Source organism: Sus scrofa, unplaced genomic scaffold (assembly GCF_000003025.6).
Source record: "Sus scrofa isolate TJ Tabasco breed Duroc unplaced genomic scaffold, Sscrofa11.1 Contig44, whole genome shotgun sequence".
Lineage (NCBI taxonomy): Eukaryota > Metazoa > Chordata > Mammalia > Artiodactyla > Suidae > Sus > Sus scrofa.
The window spans coordinates 105,574-124,968 of record NW_018085208.1 but is presented as its reverse complement, the minus strand read 5'-3'; the positions used below and the strand labels follow the sequence as shown (position 1 = coordinate 124,968).

The following is a 19,395-nucleotide window of genomic DNA, read 5'->3' as shown; positions in this document are numbered from 1 at the left end:
AGCAAATGGAATCTTTTCCAGGATAGATTACATGCTAGTCCACAAAACAAGTCTCAATGAATTTGAGATGACAGAAATTATATCAAGCATTTTTTTCTATCACCACAACATTATGTAACTAGAAAACAGCCACAGAAAGAGCAATGTGAAAAGAACAAACATGTGGGAACTAAATATCATGCTCCTAAAAAACTAATTTGTCAATGAAGAAATCCTAAAGAAAATCAGAAAATACCTTGAGAAAAATTAAAGTGGAAACACAGCACTCCAAAATCCACAGTATACGCAAAAACTTTTCTGAGAGGAAAGATTATAGTGATATGATTGTCTCAAGAAATAAGTAAAACTCAAATAAACAATCTAACCTATCAAATATAAGAAATAGATGAAGGAGAAACAAAGCCCACTGTCAGCTAAAGGAAGAAAATAATAAAGACCAGAGAGGAGATAAATACAATAATGATTTAAAAAACAATAGAAAAGATGAAGGAAACCAAGTGCTGTTTTTTTTTTATAAAAGATAAACAAAGTACATAAATCTTCAACCAGACTTACCAAGAAAAATAGAAAGAGGATCCAAATAAACCAAACAAAAAACAAAAGAGGAGAAATAACATCATCGTGGATATAAAAAAATCATTAGACAATACAGGGAACATATGTCAAAAAATTGGAAAAACTAGGAAAAATGGACAAATTCTAGACACATGCAACTTTCCAAGACTGAATAAAGAAGAAATAGACAGCTTGAACATATTGATTGCTTGTAGTGGAATTGAATTTGTAGTAAAAAAATCAGAGCAGCTCTGTTTATAGCAGCACTATTTACAGTAACCAAGATGTGGAAACAACATAAATGTCTACTGACAGATGAATGGATGAAGAAGATGTGATACATATACACAATGGAATATTACTCAGCCATAAAAAGAACCAAATAATGCCATTCACAGCAACATGGGTGTAAGTAGAGATTCTCATACTAAGAGAAATAAGTCAGAAAGAGAAAGATAAATACCATATGATATCACTTATAGGTGGAATCTAAAATATGGCACAAATGAACCTACCTATAAAACAGAAATCGACTTACCAACATAGAAAACAGACTTGTGGTTGCCAAGGGGGAGGGTTAGAGAGAGGGATGGACTGGGAGTTTGAGGTTGGTAGATGCAAATTATTACATTTAGAAAGATAAGCAATGAGGTCATACTGTACAGTAGAGGGAACTATATCTAATCTCTTGGGATAGAACATGATAGAAGATAACATGAGAAAAAGTATGTATATACATGTATATATATGAGTGGGACACTTTGCTGTACAGCAGAAATTGGCACAACATTGTAAATCAACTATATTTTAATAAAAAAATTTTAAAAAAGGACAAAAAAATCACAGCAAACGAAAATTCAGAATCAGATTCCTCGACAGGGAGTTCTGCAAAACACATAAAGAATCTTTCTATCTTTCTCAAACAATTCCAAAAATTTGAAGAGGAGGAACACTCCCAAATTAATTTCTGTGAGGCCATTACTCTGATACCAGAACCAATGAAATTATGAAAAAGCTACAAATCAGTAACTTTGATAAATATATATGCTCAAGTCCTCAACAAAATATTAGTAAGCCAAATCCAACAATATATAAAAAGGATCATACACTATAAACAAGTAGAATTTATTCTGCCATCACAGGATGGTTCAACATTCACAAATTAATCAGTGTGATACATCACAATAACAAAAGGAAAGCACAGCAAAGCAAATCACAAACAAAATGAAAAGACAACCCACAGAATGGGAGAAAATACTTGCAAATGAAGCCACCAAAACTGGAGTCATATCCAAAATATACAACCATCTCATGCAGCTCAATATCAGAAAGAAAACCACCCAATCAAAAAATAGGCAGAATATCTATACATTTCTCCAAAGAAGACAGACAGATGACCAAAAAGCACATGAAAATATGCTTAACATCAATAATTATTACAGAAATGTAAATCAAAACTACAATGAAATATCACCCCACACCAGTGAGAATTACCATTATAAAAAAGTTTAAAAGCAATAAAGGCTGGAGAGGGTGTAGAGAAAAGGAAATCCTCCTATACTGTTGATTGGAATGTAAGCTGGTGCAAGCAGTATGGAAAAGAGTATGGAGATACATCAAAAAACTAAATATAGAACTACTGTATGATCCAGCAATCCCACTCCCAGGCATATATCCAGGGAAAACCATAATTTGAAAAAATACATGAAACCCAATGGTCTTTTCAGCCACTATTTACATTAGCCAAGACATGGAAACAACCTAAATGGCCATCAGCAGAGGAATGGACAAAGAAAATGTGGTACATGTATACAATAGAATAGTTCTAGAACATAAAAATGAATGGAATAATGTCCTTTGCAACAACATGGATGGACCTAGACATTATCATACTTGTTGAAGTAACTCAGAGAAAGACAAATATGTTAGATCATTAATACTTGGCATCTAATAAAAATGATACAAAAAGATCTTATTTACAAAACAGAAAGACACAAAGATTTCAAACCCAAACTTAAAGTTACCAAAGATGAAACGTTAGGGAGAGGGTTGGATTGGCATGTTGGAATTGTATACATGTGTTTTGCAATGTTTCAGTGAAGCACATCTATGAGGAAGTAGAGTCAGTTTCCTGTTCCATCTGGGCTGGATGTGGGATTTTGAAATTTGCTTTGGCCCATGGAATATGATAAAAATGATGAGGTATCTTAAGAGGACTTGATGCATTTCTTCTGATCTCTTCTGGAACTCTGCTGGAGAAATGTGAACCAATCCAAGTGGGACACCTGGAGGATGAGAGGACACATGGAGCAGAGCCTGAATGTCCCAGCAAAGGCTATGACATATCAGCCTACAGATAGCTGAGCCCTCAGTATGTTAGAATTCTCACCCAAGATCAAGATCTCTCCTGCTTACTTACAGGTGAATAAAGGCACATGAGGATCTCAGCAGAGATCAGAACAATTCAACATTATATAATTCCATTTATAATAAAGGCATAATGTTACATCATTTATTTTGGGGATGGCCTGTAATGCAGCTATAGCTTACTGATTCAGCAATAAGAATAAAGAAATTCAAAGGCAATTATGATAATATCCTCTTTCTTATTTTTGGCATCTCTTTTGATACTTGAGACAACATTTGCAATCATTTGTTTTTTCAAGTTTATTTCAAAAATTTATTTTAAAATGTAAGCCCATTGACATTCCCTACCAGATAACCAGGATAGTTTGTAAGAAGCTGGATGTTAGTTGAGAAAAATTGGTGAACATGAATCACATACTGGGGAAAAATTAAATGCCCTTGTGTGTCACCCTTTGATCATAACCAATAAGAGAATCCTGGTCATAAAGAACAGATATTATGGATGATATTTTATTTTTAAATTTTTTTATTAAGGTATGATTGATTTACAGTGTTCCTTCAATTTCTGCTTTACAGCTATATACATTTTTTTTCATACTATCTTCCATCATGTTCTAACTCAAGAGATTGGGCATAGCTCCCTGTTCTGTATAGTATGACCTCATTGCTTATCCATTTTATTTTATTTTTTTGTTATTATTTTTTATCATCTTTTCTAGGGCTGCTCCCATGGCGTATGGAGGTTCCCAGGCTAGGGGTCTAATCAGAGCTGTAGCCGCTGGCCTAAACCAGAGCCACAGCAACACAGGATCCGAGTCATGTCTGTGACCTACACCACAGCTCAAGGCAATGCCTGATCCTTAACCCACTGAGCAAGGCCAGGGATCAAACCCGCAACCTCATGGTTCCTAGTCGGACTCATTAACCACTGAGCCATGGTAGGAACTCCCTGCTTATTCATTTTCAATGCAATATTTTTTCATCTACCAACTTCAAAGTCCCTGACCATCCCACTGCCTCCTCCCACCACCCCCTGACAACCAATTAAAGGCTCCTTTTATCATTGTAACAAATGTTAGGAAAGAGGGAGATCTTTCATTTAGAGCAATGGAAGCATTCACAAAGTCAGCAGCACTGGAAGTTTTCAAGCAGAAACAGGAAGATAATCCAGTAAAAACCACTAAAATAAGTCATCAACTCCTTCACTCCAAAGTATAAACCCCTTTTTACATGAACATTGATATCCATAATTAAAGGAGATATACAGCATGAAAAAGAAATGTTTTGCACATTAATTCTATATGTGCTTTAGAAATTTGTTACATTATATTTAAGACATATTATGTCAAACTGTGTATTTACATTTGTGTTACTTTGCAGACTCCACATGGTGACATGTATTACATAATCTATTTTTGCCAGTGACCATGGCATGAATTGTGGATACAGATCTGCACAATAGGAAGAATAACTTTCAGTGACACATTACAAAATATACCCTATGTTAAAGTCCAGATGTCATCAAGAGCAGTTAATGTAGTGATAAACAAAGGAATTATAAAACAACTTGAAATTCTGTGGTCTGAGATTTTCCTTATAATTAACATATAAACAGTCATGGGTGCCTAGAGTAGTTTGTTCCAGAGAAGCACAACAACTCATGACTATTCTTGTAATAAAACAGAACAAAAAATAATGGTATTATATATTTTATTTAAGAATAAGATTCTCAAGAAATCCATCAAGTCCTATGAAAAAAATAGCATTTCTCAAATTTTCAGATTGAAGAAAGAATAAATTTGAGAGTGTGGGAAAACCATGAAATGGAAAAAAACACTCGATTATGAGCGAGATCACAGGAGAATCAAGTGAGTGACATAATTGTACAGAGAGTTGGGAGTCAAGGAAATGAAAATTCCAGGCAATAAATAGAAGGAGCAAGTTCTATTTCCACAATGTGATAAAAAAATTGTAGCTTTCTGGCTTTGTGGCTTTGAACCCTTCAGCCATGTGTCCTTCTCCAGCCAAAGACAAGTGGACCTTTTATAGCTATGGTTCTAAAGAATGCTTTCAGAGCCCTGTGTATGTTTTTGTTCCTCAGACTGTAAATGAAGGGGTTCATCATGGGTGTGACCACAGTGTACATCACCGAGGCAAATACACGTGAGTGTGAACTGCGGGTGTCTTCAGAGCTAAGGTACACTCCTATGCTTGTGCAATAAAACAAGGAGACAACTGAGAGATGAGACACACAGGTAGAAAATGCCTTATACTTCCCCTGAGCAGATGTGATTCTACGTATAGAGGAAACTATCTTAGAGTAGGAGTAAAGGATACCAGCGAGGGGACCACCAACTAGCAGCCAATGCAAAATACATCACCATGTCATTAAGAAAAGTGTCAGAACAGGCCAGTCTGGACCACCTGATTGAGTTCACAGAAATAGTGAGGGATTTTCACTTTGTTATAGGAGAGCTTCAACACCATTAAGGTTTGTAACAAAGAAGTCAGGACACTGATGACCCAGCTAGCCAGCACCAGTAGTCCACAGAGTTGGGGGTTCATGATGACCCTGTAGTGCAGGGGGTGGCAGATGGCCACAAATCGGTCATAGGCCATCACAGTCAGGAGGAAGTCATCCAGCCCTACAAACAGTATGAAAAAATACAACTGTGTGATGCAGCCTGCATAGGTTATGACATTGTTTTCTGTCTGTGTATTCGCCAGCATCTTTGGGATGGTGGTGGAGGTGAAACAGATGTCCACAAAGGACAGGTTGGAGAGGAAGAAGTACATGGGTGTGTGGAGGTGGGAGTCTGAGCTGACAGCCAGGATGATGAGCAGGTTTCCAAACACAGTGATCAGGTACATGGAGAGGAAAATCCCAAAGATGAAGGGCTGCAGTTCTGGTTTTTCTGAAAATCCCAGAAGAAGAAACTCTGAAACACCTGTTATGTTTCTTAGTGTCATGAGGTGCAGGTGACTACTAGGAAAGGAGAAAAAAGCATAAGTAATTTTCATGCAAATCAACATTAATTACATTAATGAAATACTACCTTTTATTTTTGCTGTTAGGACCTTAATGTCAATATTGTATTCTTGGATTTGATAATGAGTATATTGTTTTGGAAATCAAAATCTTCTAAAATCCAATTGAGGAGTATTAATATAGGAAATATCTATTTATCTATCTATCTTGTCATATGGTGACAGGTATTATGAAGAAAATATAAGGCAATGTATAAGAAAGAGTAAAGGGGCACTGGTATTTTTTTTTTTTATGGGTGTTCAGGCAGATGTGCAGATAAATAACATTTGAACAGAGACCTCAAGGAAGAGAGAGCAGGGCCATGAATATTAGGAGATATGTATGCCAGGCAGGAAAAACGGCCAGTGGTAAAACCCTAGAGAGGTATTTGTTTAAGATGTTTAAATTTAAATCAAGGGAGCCAAGGAGTTCCTGTCATGGCTCAGTGGTTAATGAATCTGACTAGAAACCATGAGGCTGCAGTTTTGATCCCTGGCCTTGCTCAATGGGTTAAGGATCTGGCATTGAGTGATCTGTGGTGTAGGTCACAGATGAGGCTCGGATCCCACATTGCTGTGGCTCTGGCATAGGTCTGAGGCTACAGTTCCGATTAGACCCCTAGCCTGGGAACATCCATATGCCACAAGGGCGGCCCTAGAAAAGATGAAAACAAACAAACAAACAAAAAAACTGAAGGCACAGCACAATGAAAGAAATATGTGTATGATACAATGTCCTCAGATAACTAATAGAAAGTTACTCAGTGGAAAAGTTGAAACTGTCACAGTGTGTGTAAGTTTGATATGTATAGACTTCGGAGGCCATTGATTGGACAAAGCTCAGAACAAGGACTGGAGTGTGCACAGAAGACAACAGAAAAATGATCAAAACCCAAAAATAACAAGTAAGAAAAATGCCACCTATAAAAAGGGAAAAAGAACCTTGCTTCCTTTGTTTTCAGACCCTGTAAAACCAATTAGTCATATGAACGTGAAATAAGCTCAAGAAAAACAGGTTTTGCTGCCTAATCATAAAAATGGCCAATGTTCAATTCATATTCATCATGATTTTACACATCCTTTTGTGAAGTGTGGGTTTATGTCTTGGCTCATTTTTCTTGAGCCATACAATCCGTAAATATTTCAGACCATAAGATATTGCTAATTTAACTTTGGTTATATTTATTTTTTAATTATTTCTCCTGGGCATCAAGGGGGTATAACAGCACCTGAAATGTCACAAGAACCAAAGAAGCTTTCCTTTGCTATTATCTCTCAAAGCCACTTGAGTTTATTAGATTTTTATTCCTTTCCATGTCCATTTTCTCTGTCTCTGTCTCTCACTGTGTGTCTATCTCTCTGTCTCTCTCCCTTATCTCTCTCTCTCTTCTCTGGCTTTCTCTGTATCTCTATCTCTCTCTTTCTCTGTCACTGTCTCTCTCTTTCTCTCTCTCAATGCATTATATATATATATATATATATATATATATATAGAGAGAGAGAGAGAGAGAGAGAGAGAATATATACAGGTATATCGGTTCACTAAAAAAATTTTTTATGTATCTTTAATACAAGGATTGAAATGACCATACTAAAATCAAGCACCAAGTTTATTGGTACCTGGGAAGATTAAACACTGGAATTTCTGGATGCCATTTACATATAATCTGATCTGAACAACTTGAGTTATATCAACCTCTAACTCATTTAGGGTAGTTGAGGGTGAAAATACATGGAAATAACACAGCATAGGAAGCCAGGGTGTACTATGTGTGTGTTCTGCATTGTGAAGTGCGAGAAGTCAGAGTCTTATATAGAGAGGCCAGAACTCATTCCACAGAATGTACTAGAGAAGAGTTTCATTTCAACCTATAGGACACCCTTGTGAAAATTTCATAAAGTGTTGGAAAATTTGTAACTTGGATGAAGGACTCCTTGTGATTTGAAGTTTAGCAGCAGGAGGGAGGCAACCTTGTCCAGCAACACTCTCTGACAGCCTCTCTCCTCACTCTCCCGCCTGCCCATTTCCCTTGCACATTGGCTCCCTTGATTGATTGATTGATTTTGTCTTTCTGTCTTTTCTAATCTGTATCCGCAGCATATGGAGGTTCCTAGCACAGCTCAAGGCAACGCCAGCTCCGAGCTGCGTCTGCGACCTATACCACAGCTCACGGCAACACTGGATCCTTAACCCACTGAGCAAGGCCAGGGATCGAACCCACAACCTCATGGTGCCTGGTTGGATTCGTTTCCACTGCATAACGACAGAAACTCCAACCTTCAGTTTTAATGCTAGCTCCAAGCATTCAAGAACTTCAATCGTTTGGTTCATCTTTGTATTTTAACTGAGTATGTGCATATATGTGAACTTGCACAAAAATAAATTTAGAAAAATGAAGTTAGGAATAAAAACACTCACAAAAAGAATGAAACCATATTAAGCAGTATGGTTTCAAAGCAAATGTGGACAGACTTGAATGTAGCATTGAAGACTAACTGTCAAGAAATGTAATAGCAAAAATTTGTGACATCAATATAGATTAATTAAATTGGCAATGACCGAAATGTAAATCATTTGCTATATAAGGTTCCTAGAATGCTCTGGCATGCAGGACTTGCTTAGTTATTGTTACTGAAAGAATTAGAACTTTGGACTTATTATATATAAACATTTTCTATATGGGAAAGTCATATTTCAATTTATTTGGAAAGGTTGAGTTGTGATAAAATATCATAAATGTCTATCTATCACCTCCCTTATACATCTTATAAAAATGAAAGAATATTACTTCAGTGTAAAAGTAACCAACACATTTTAGATAAACACTGACCTTTAAATATATAAAATCACTGGGTGCGCAGAACCACCTTTAATAAAGTAAGAAACTCAGAAGCGATAGATGTGAATAACTAAGTAAAGTTAAAAAATTTATAGGCCAAAAATATGCCTCACGGGTTAATTTAAAAGTAGTAATTTAAAAATAGTAATTTTAAAGAATTATTTGAAAGGCTTAAAACTGTAGAAAAATGGGCATATATGATATGAGCATATAATCATTATAGGCACATCTAAATGGTGATCAAATATATAAATATTTGCTCTAACTCAGTATGTACTTTAAAAATCAACAGGCAATCTCTCTCATACTATGGCCTTGGAAGAAAAACGTAATGATCTGTCAAATGTGGGCCGAGAACTTTGGAACTAGTAGCAAAGGAGATGCTGATTTTTTCTGGCAAAGATGTGAGATGTTACACCATTTTAGGGAACAATCTGATGACAGCTATAGGATTCAAAATACAGATTCTTTAACTCAGGGTTCTTCAGTGTTGGGATGATGGACATCCTGGGCCAGATTATTGACTGTGGTGGAATCTGTTCTGTATATTTTAGGGAGTTTAGAGCACTCTGACTGCCACTGAGCCCTCCATGTGTCACAGCCCCAACCCCCCTGGGTACATTGAACAATGAACCCAGGGGACAAAATCATTCACGTTTAGAACCACAGTTTGAACTTCACCATCTTAGTACATTTTTGTGGCATCAAAATAATAGCAACTTAAAAAAAATAATAGCAACTTAATGATAAAGGATATGAGAGACCATTAAAGTGAGAGTGGCATAGGTACATCATACACCCTTATACAACCATAACAATAATGAGTCTTCATTACATTAATGATCAGAGGCAATTCTATGGGGAATTACGAGTAAGAAGGAAGATGGGACAAAAAGTAACATGCCTCCTCTAAAACCTAAAGAGCATTTACAACGTGCACCAGAACCTATTTATACATTAGTACAAAAGTGTATGAGTATGTATGCACACATAATATAGAACAAGAAGTTTAAAAAGAAACTAAGATGGACAAGGAGTTTGGGGTTAGTAGACACAAACTATTACATTTAGAATGGATTAGTAATGGGGTCCTACTGTACAGCACAGGGAACAGTGTCGAGTCTCTTGGGTTATAACATGATGGAAGATAGTATGAAGAAAAATATTGTATGTGTAAGTATGGTTGGGTCACGTTATAGCAGAAGTTGAAGGGACATTGTAAATCAACTATACTTTAATAAAAATTAAAAAAGAAGCAGATTAAAAAATTAACTAAGAACTAAGAAAGTAAAAAACCCCAGTGAGATTGAAATTAGGTTAAGTAGAGTGGTATTGAAAAAACTGTTCCTAATAAAATGGAATGAAAATCTATAAGAAAGGTACATAGAGACATAAATACAAAATTGACACCACAAACATAAATAATATAAAATTAAATTGCCAACGACTTGGAAATACAAGAATATACCAGAATGGCTTTTAAAACATAGGGAGAAAGCAGGCTCTCAGTTATAATTTCATCTTATATGAAGATTTGTGGATTTCAGTGTGCTTAAGGAAGACACAGGTGATGGTGTGTCAAATGGCAAGAAAGGTGCTTTCTAAATGCTGGCCCAATATGATGTAACTTTTGGATATAGAGCTAAGAAGAAAAGGTGAAGCAAGAAAAAAAAAAAAAAAGAAAACATGAAGGAAGAACTGAGATACTGAAAACTTGTTGGAAACTTACAAAAGGTGATGTGTTATCAGTAAATTTGAAGAACTTTCAAGATCCTTTTTGTTTAAAACAAGAATTTACAAGTGAAGAATATTAAAATGTCATCTCAATTCATTAAGAAAAAATAGAAAAACAATGGACAGCACATACTATGACTGGTAGATGTGACTACAAAAACTTACATATACTCAAGAATTTCTCTCAAAAACATCTATACTTACATAAAATAACTATGATCAAACAGCTAGTTAAGGAAAAAGAACTCCAATTCTTTGTTGGAAAGATTTACTCAAAAATAGGAAGAGAAGTTCTCCAATCCTCTTGTACAAAAGCAGAAAACTCATGCAGGGAATTTGAGATAAAATAAATGGCCAACAAATCCACATACATATTTGGCCTCAAAAGTGAGGCAATAATTGCTAAGGAAGCTCATTACCACTCCTCTTTACATCTTACTTTTTTTTTCTCCCCCCCCCAAAGATACTGTGAAGTCTATGTCTCTGGCAACTGCTGTTGCAAGGCTCTATCTGCAAGCATTCCTTGGTGTGCATCTTTTTAATCAATATTGAAACATGGTCAAATATGCTCAGTCATAAAACTTAGAAAGAAATGACCTCAGTGTATTTTATATTCCTCCATCGCTAATATGCTATTTCTCTACTCAAGCTAAATACGATCTTGGGCACATGTTCTAGTTTTTTGGAAGCACTGAATGCTTCTCATCCCTCTTCCAGTTGGATTTCTATTCCTACCATTTAATTCGCATCACTGGATACTGCCTTAATGAGTTCAATGCTTGCTTCTCTATTTAGTCTTGCAAAAATATATTGTTATTTAATCACGGAAGCAAACAACCAGAGTGGTCTCTGGGCTCTGAGTTAGGCTGAATTGGTTCTCAGGTGACCTCATGTTAACATGGTTGGATTTTATGTTACCTGACTTATTTCTGCAGTGTCTTTTTGGCTCTTGGACTCACCTGGTTCAGAACTCTGAGAGGAAAGTCTCAGTGTGGAAGTCTGAATCTCTTCCTAGATTGTTGATAATGGAGCCTGAAGTTCTGTCCCCAGACAAGACAGCAGGAAGGTCAAGCACTGATCTTTTACTCACAATTAGAAATCCAAAGGCAACAACTTGTCTTGTCCATGATCAGGTTGTATAAGCTCAGGGACTGCAGCAGAGGAAATAGTTTTAGGTTTCTGTGTCTCCTCATTAGGTACATTTCCCTCATGTTACAGTGTCCTATAAGCACATGATTTCCCTATGGACTTGGTCTGGACAGAAAGGATTTTTTTTTCTTTATCTCTGTTCCTAGGATACCGATCATAAGCCAGATGAATTCAGCTTTTACTGATCCTTCTTCTTTAACTCTCTTGCCTCCAGAGGACTAAATTACAAGCATCTTATCCCAACCCTGAATTTAAATTTTCTCCAACATATGAGTCTGAGGCAACTGTATTGCCCAGGTCCCTTGGATCTAAAGTATTAACTTGTGGTGGGTACACAGACCTCGATACCCTTAGAAAATTATTATTCTCCTCTTACAAGAAGGACAACTTTATTCCTTTGTAATAAAACATTGAGCAGTGCACTCTTTGGCTCCCTGTCATGTTTGTTGAAAACATTAGGTACTTCATACATATATCTGAAGTTGAGTGCTGTCATTTTGCCTCTCACTATAAAATGTTTATAAGTTATGAGACAGATTTAGATATTTTTTGAGTACCATAACCTACCTTAGCACATTCCAGAGATTATCTGATTTAATATTTAAAGAAGTTCAATCTTTGAGGTCCTGCAATTATAACTCCATTATCCTTTTCAGGAATGAAGATCAGAAGACTTCAATGTTGTGCCGAAAATTACAAACTGATTTTTGAATGGAGTCTTGATTAGAATTCTGTGAGGATGATTTCAGTTCTCAGTTTCTGATCTGTGGTTCTCAACCAGTACTGGTTTTGCTCTATGCAATTAATATTTTCCACACAGTAGAGGTTTTAGTCTCTGCAAAACAACTCAAGGATATGGTTCAGGAATTATCTATGGCACTTGAGGAGGAACTAAAAGTCCCTGACTTTGTTTTATGGATAAATTATTTTTTCTTGTTGCTTTGTTTCTGGATTTTCACACTTCTCTGATTCAATTTGCTCTTTGGATTTTTAAAAAATATGCCGTATTTTAGATTCCACATGTAAGTGACATCATATGGTATCAGTCCCTCTCTTTCTTTTTTAAATTTTTTAAAGTATTAGTTGATTTATAGTGTTGAGTCAATTTCTGCTTACAGAACAGTGACCCAGTCACACACATATGTATATACATTCTTCTTATATTATCTTCCGCTATGGTCCATCCCAAGAGTCTGGACAATGTTCCCTGTGATATACAGTAGGACCTCATTAACTTTTCCAGTCTAAATGTAACAGTTTGCATTTACAAACCCCATACTTCCCATCCATCCCACTTTTCCCCTCCTTCATCTGGGAAACCATAAATATGCTGTCCATGTCTATGAGTCTGTTTCTGTTTTGTAGATATGTTCATTTGTGGTGTATTTTAGATTCCAGATGTAAGTGATATCATTTGGTATTTTTGTTTCCTTTTCTGACTTACTTCGCTTAGTATGAGAATTTCTAGTTGAATCCATGTTGCAGCAAATAGCATTATTCCATTCTTTTTTATGGCTGAGTAGTATTCCATTCTATACATGCACCACATCTTAATTTGCTTGTCTGTCCATGGACATTTGGATTGTTTTTATGTCCTGGTTATTGCGAGTAGTGCTGCAATTAACACAGGGGTATTTGTATCCTTGCTGGCCTAGCAGTTAAGGATCTGGTGTTACCACTACTGTGGCTCTGATCACTGCTGATGTGTGGGCTCAATCCATGGCCTAGGAACATCTATATGCCCTGGGCTGCGCCAAAAAAAAAAAAAAAAGAAGATCAAACTCCTGGTTACCCAAGGTGAGAAGGTAGGGTGGAGGGTCTAATTCAATATATGATTAATAGATCAAAACACTATAAGTAATAACAGGCAACAAAAATATATTGAATAGGACATGGAATTATAACCATTAGAGTATAAAAACTATGAAGGAACAATTGTGTAAAAAATGCCAATCATTATGCTGTATACTTGAAGCTAATATAAATATAACCTCATAAATCAATTATAATTTAATAATTAGTTTAAAAGGATGAAATCTTGCATTTGCAGCTAAGTGGATGTGGGTGTATTATGCTAAGTGAAATGAATCAATTAGAAAATGCAAATACCATGTGATTTACTCATATAATATATAGAATAGAATAAAAACAAACACAATAAATGAACAAAGGAAGCCAAAGAAAATCAATCATGTAGATGCAGAGAACTGAGTTAGCTACCAAAGGGAAGGAAAGGAGGGGAGGATGAAATTGGTAAAGGGGATTAACTATATGGTGACTGGGGGAGGAGGACAAGATGGCGGAGGAGTAGGGGGACACGCTCGCCCTCTCCAACAAACACAACAAAAAAAAGCACATCTACAGAATAAATGACTCGCACAGAACAGCAACCAATCGCTGGCAGAGGAACCTAAACTCCAATAACGGCAAGAAGTTCGTGACATTATTGGGCAGAACGGGAGAAAAGAGGAGAGTGAGAGAAGGTGAATCTGAGCGGAACGGGCGCTCCCGAAAGGGAACTGCGGAGGAGAAAGGGATCCCACACCCTGGAAAGTCACCTACCGGGGGAAAGATCAAGTGAACCGGAGGAATCCCCAGATGCAGAGAAGAGTGTAGCAGTAAGTCGGAGTATGGAAAAACCGATCAAGAACCCAACGGACCATCTGAACTACGGGCACAGTCACCAAAAATTGAGATGCCTGGGTGGGGGCTGGGCACCGAGACCTCGCCTCCGAAGGTTAGTCCCCGAGAAAGGGCCGGGGGACGCCTGGGTGGGGGCTGGGCACCGAGACCTCGCCTCGGAAGGTTAGTCCCCGAGAAAGGGCCGGGGGACGCCTGGGTGGGGGCTGGGCACCGAGACCTCACCTCCAAAGGTTAATCCCTGAGAAAGGGCCGGGGGACATCTGGGGGGGGCTGGGCACCGAGACCTCGGCTCCAGAGATTAGTCCCCGGGCTAGGGGGGCAGGGCAGAGCGGAAACTGCTTGGGAGGTCTCTAAACCATTTGACGGGGCAGAGACTGCCTGGGAGACTAGAAAACAAAGCTGTTGCAGAGGAAGGGAACAACACTCTAGGGATGGGGAAGTGGAAAGCCGCCTCAGAGGGAAGCTGGGAGAAGAGCCTGGTCTGCGCCCGTGCTGGGGAGGGGAGAGAAGAAGGGGTGGGTCCCCATAGAATACCCCCCACACCACAGCAAGCTTACAGGCCCGCTAGCTAGCAGAAAGCTGTGCTTCCCAGTGCATCCCCTCCCCCCACCCCCACCACCCCCTATGCTCTCACCGGACCTGGGGCTGCCTGCCATCCAGGAGGGCTGGCCTCAACAATTGCCTGAAGCCTACCACCGCAGGGGCTGTCCCTGCATAGGCCTGCTTGCCCTTTGGAGGGGCTACACTTCCACAGAGCAGCACCAAACACCACCAGCCCCCTAGAAAAGGCCTGCAGCCCAGAAAAGCTAGAACAAGCCTAGCCAGGCCGTGAATAGATCGGCCTAATTCTCTGACGGTTTTTCTGAGACGGGCTGCCCCAGGGAGGAGCCTCTTGGGTCTCCAAGGGCCTTGCTACCCGCCCAAGCCCCCAGGGGGTGCTGAGACCTAGTGGACCAGCTGCATAGGACTGCCAGCTCCAGGCAGGACCCCCTGCAGCCCAGAAAAGCTGCAACAAGCCTGGCCGAGTCGGGAAAAGATCTCAGATGGTCTTTCTGAGTCGGGCTGCCCTGGGGAGGAGCCTCTTGGGTCTCCAAGGGCCCTGCTACCTGTCCAAGCTCCCAGGGGGTGCCCCACTCCCGCGGAATACCTGCTCAGCACCACCAGCCCCCTGGAAGAGCCCCTGCAGACCAGAAAAGCTGCAACAAGCTCGGCCAGACTGTGAAAAGATCCGCCTACATTCTCAGGCTGTCCTTCAGCTTCTTAGGTTCTCAGTGACCCAGATAGCTGCTCCAGCCCCCAGGGAGTGATGCACCCCTGAAGAGCAGCTGCCCAACACCGCCAACTCCCTGCAAGAACCCCACAGCCTAAAAACACCAGAGCAAGCTCTGCATGACCCAGTGAAATCTGCTACCATCGTGGTGTGGACCTCCCAGTCCTGTCTGCCCTCAGGAAGTCCTCCTTTGCTTCAAAGAAACACTGTTAGCCCCATCAACACTCCAGAAAAGCCACACTGCCTCAAAAGAGATTGACCAACAACGCCAGCCCTCAGGAAATATTCCACGGCAGTGACAAGGCAAACACTGCCCGATCACGGAGAGTACAACTCCCTCAGGAGAAAGAAAACAACAAGCAAGATGAGGAAGCTGAGAAACCACCCCCAGTCAAACCAACAGGAGAACTCACCTAAAACAGTCAACAATGAAACAGACCTCTGCACTCTGACAGACCTGGAGTTCAAAAGAGAAATAGTGAAAATACTGAAGGAATTCAGAGAAGATATGAACAGTAATGCAGATACCCTCAGAAAGGAACTAGAAAATATAAGGAGGAGCCAAGAAAAACTAGAACATTCATTTGCAGAGATGCAAACTGAACTAGGGGCAGTAAAAACCAGAATGAATAATGCAGAAGAACGAATCAGTGATATGGAAGATAGAATAATGGAAATCACTCAATCCGGTCAACAGACAGAAAACCAAATCAAAAAACTGGAAAGCAATATAAGAGACCTATGGGATAATATAAAGCGGGCCAATCTACGCATAATAGGAATTCCAGAAGGAGTAGAAAAAGATAAGGGGATGGAAAATATATTTGAAGAAATTATCGCTGGAAACTTCCCAAATCTAAAGGATACTGGATTCAAGATACAAGAAGCACAGAGGGCCCCAAACAAACTGAACCCAAACAGACCCACACCAAGACACATCATAATAAAAATGGCAAAAGTTAGTGATAAAGAGAGGATCCTCAAGGCAGCAAGAGAAAAACAGAATGTTACCTACAAGGGAACCCCCATAAGAATATCAGCTGATTTCTCTACAGAAACACTACAGGCCAGGAGGGAATGGCAAGAGATATTTAAAGTGCTCAAAGGAAAAAATATGCAACCTAGAATACTCTATCCAGCAAGAATATCATTTAAAATAGAAGGGGAAATAAAAAATTTTCCCAACAAACAAAAACTTAAAGAATACAGCAACACAAAACCCAGGTTAAAGGAAATATTGAAAGGGCTTCTCTAAACCAAAAAGAAAGGAAGGAAAGGGAAGAAAAAAGAAAAGAAAAAAAAAGAAGAAGAAGAAGAAGAGGAAGAACTAGGACTGAGGAAACCGCAATCAGAGAGCAGTCACTCAAATAAGCCAGCATACAGATTTAATCATGAACATGCTTCAAACAAAATAAAATTAAAAAGAAAAAATAAAAAAGAGTCATCAAAATCATAAAATGTGGGCAAGGGATGTTAGGAGGTAAATAACCCTTTTTGTTTGTATGTATGTCTCTCTCCTTAATTTTAATATAGTAATGAAGTGTTTGAACTTACAGGACCATCAGGCTAAAACACACAATTACGGGAAGGGGTTAGCACATTTAAAAAACAGGGCAACCACAAGCCAAAACCAAATATTGCATTTGCAAAAAATGAAAAAAAAAAACACTCAAGCAGATAATAACAGGAGACCATCCAACCAAAAAAAAAAAGGAAGGGAGAATGGAGAAGCATAGAATCAACTGGAACACGAGGTGCAAATGGCAATAAATAATCATCTCTCAATTATCACCTTAAATGTCAATGGACTGAACCCCAATCAAAAGACACAGAGTGGCTGAGTGGATAAAAAGGCAAAACCCTTCAATATGCTGCCTACAAGAAACTCACCTTAGGACAAAAGATACATATAGATTGAAAGTGAAAGGGTGGGGAAAAATATTTCACGCCAATAGACATGACAGAAAAGCAGGAGTCGCAACGCTCATATCAGACAAAATAGACTTTAAAACAAAAGACATAAAGAAAGACAAAGAAGGACACTACTTAATGATTAAGGGATCCATCCAAGGAGAGGATGTTACTGTCATCAACATATATGCCCCAAATATAGGAGCACCCAGATACATACAACAAATATTAACAGACATAAAGGGAGATATTGATGAGAATACAATCATGGTAGGAGACCTTAATGCCCCCCTCACATCAATGGACAGATCCTCTAGACAGAAAACCAATAAAGCAACAGAGATCCTAAAGGAAACCATAGAAAAGGTAGACTTAATTGATATCTTCAGGACACTACATCCAAAAAAAGCAGAATACACATTCTTCTCAAATGCTCATGGAACATTCTCAAGAATCGACCACATATTGGGACACAAAGCGAACCTCAACAGATTTAGGAGCATAGAAATTATCTCAAGTATCTTCTCTGACCACAATGCCATGAAATTAGAAATCAACCATGGGAAAAGCAAAGAGAAAAAACCTACTCCATGGAGACTAAACAACATGCTACTAAAAAACCAATGGGTCAATGAGGAAATCAAGAAGGAAATTAAAAACTACCTTGAAACAAATGATAATGAAGACACAACCTCTCAAAATCTATGGGATGCTGTGAAAGCAGTGCTCAGAGGGAAATTTATAGCCATCCAGGCCTTTCTCAAAAAAGAAGAAAGATCCCAAATTGACAACTTAACCCTCCACCTAAACGAATTAGAAAAAGAAGAACAAAAAAGTCCTAAAGTCAGCAGAAGGAAGGAAATTGTAAAGATCAAAGAAGAAATCAATAAAATAGAGACTCAAAAAACAATAGAGAAAATTAATAAAACCAAGAGCTGGTTCTTTGAAAAGGTCAACAAAATTGACAAACCCCTGGCCAGACTCACTAAAAAGAGGCGAGAAAGAACCCAAATCACCAAAATTAGAAATGAAAAAGGAGAAATCACAGCGGATACAGCAGAAATACAAAAAACCATAAGAGAATACTATGAACAACTATACGGCAACAAGTTTGACAATCTGGAAGAAATGGACAATTTTCTAGAATCTTACAGCCTGCCAAAACTGAATCAAGTAGAAACAAACCAACTGAACAGACCGATCACTAGAAATGAAATTGAAGAGGTCATAAAATCACTCCCTACAAATAAAAGTCCAGGACCAGATGGCTTCACAGGTGAATTCTATCAAACATACAAAGAGGAATTGGTGCCCATCCTCCTTAAACTCTTTCAAAAGGTTGAAGAGGAAGGAATACTCCCAAAGACACTCTATGAGGCCACCATCACCCTCATTCCAAAACCAGGCAGAGATACTACCAAAAAAGAAAACTATCGGCCAATATCATTGATGAATATAGATGCAAAAATTCTCAACAAAATCTTAGCCAACCGAATCCAACAACATACCAAAAAAATTATACACCATGACCAGGTTGGGTTCATCCCAGGTTCACAAGGATGGTTCAACATACGCAAATCAATCAGCATCATACACCACATTAACAAAAAAAAAGTCAAAAATCATATGATCATCTCAATAGATGCAGAAAAAGCATTTGACAAAGTTCAACATCCATTCACGATCAAGACCCTCGCCAAAGTGGGTATAGAGTGAACATTCCTGAATAGAATCAAAGCCATTTATGATAAACCCACAGCAAATATAATCCTCAATGGGGAAAAACTGAAAGCCTTCTCCCTCAAATCTGGAACAAGACAGGGATGCCCACTCTCACCACTGCTCTTCAACATCGTTTTGGAAGTCTTAGCCACAGCAATTAGACAAACAAAAGAAATC

The 19,395-nt window shown here is 38.5% G+C and overlaps 1 pseudogene; it reads right to left on the bottom strand.

Moving 5' to 3' along the window:
* Positions 1 to 4,924: 4,924 nt before the first annotated feature.
* On the bottom strand, positions 4,925 to 5,892 carry LOC110258797 (annotated as a pseudogene).
* Positions 5,893 to 19,395: the final 13,503 nt, after the last annotated feature.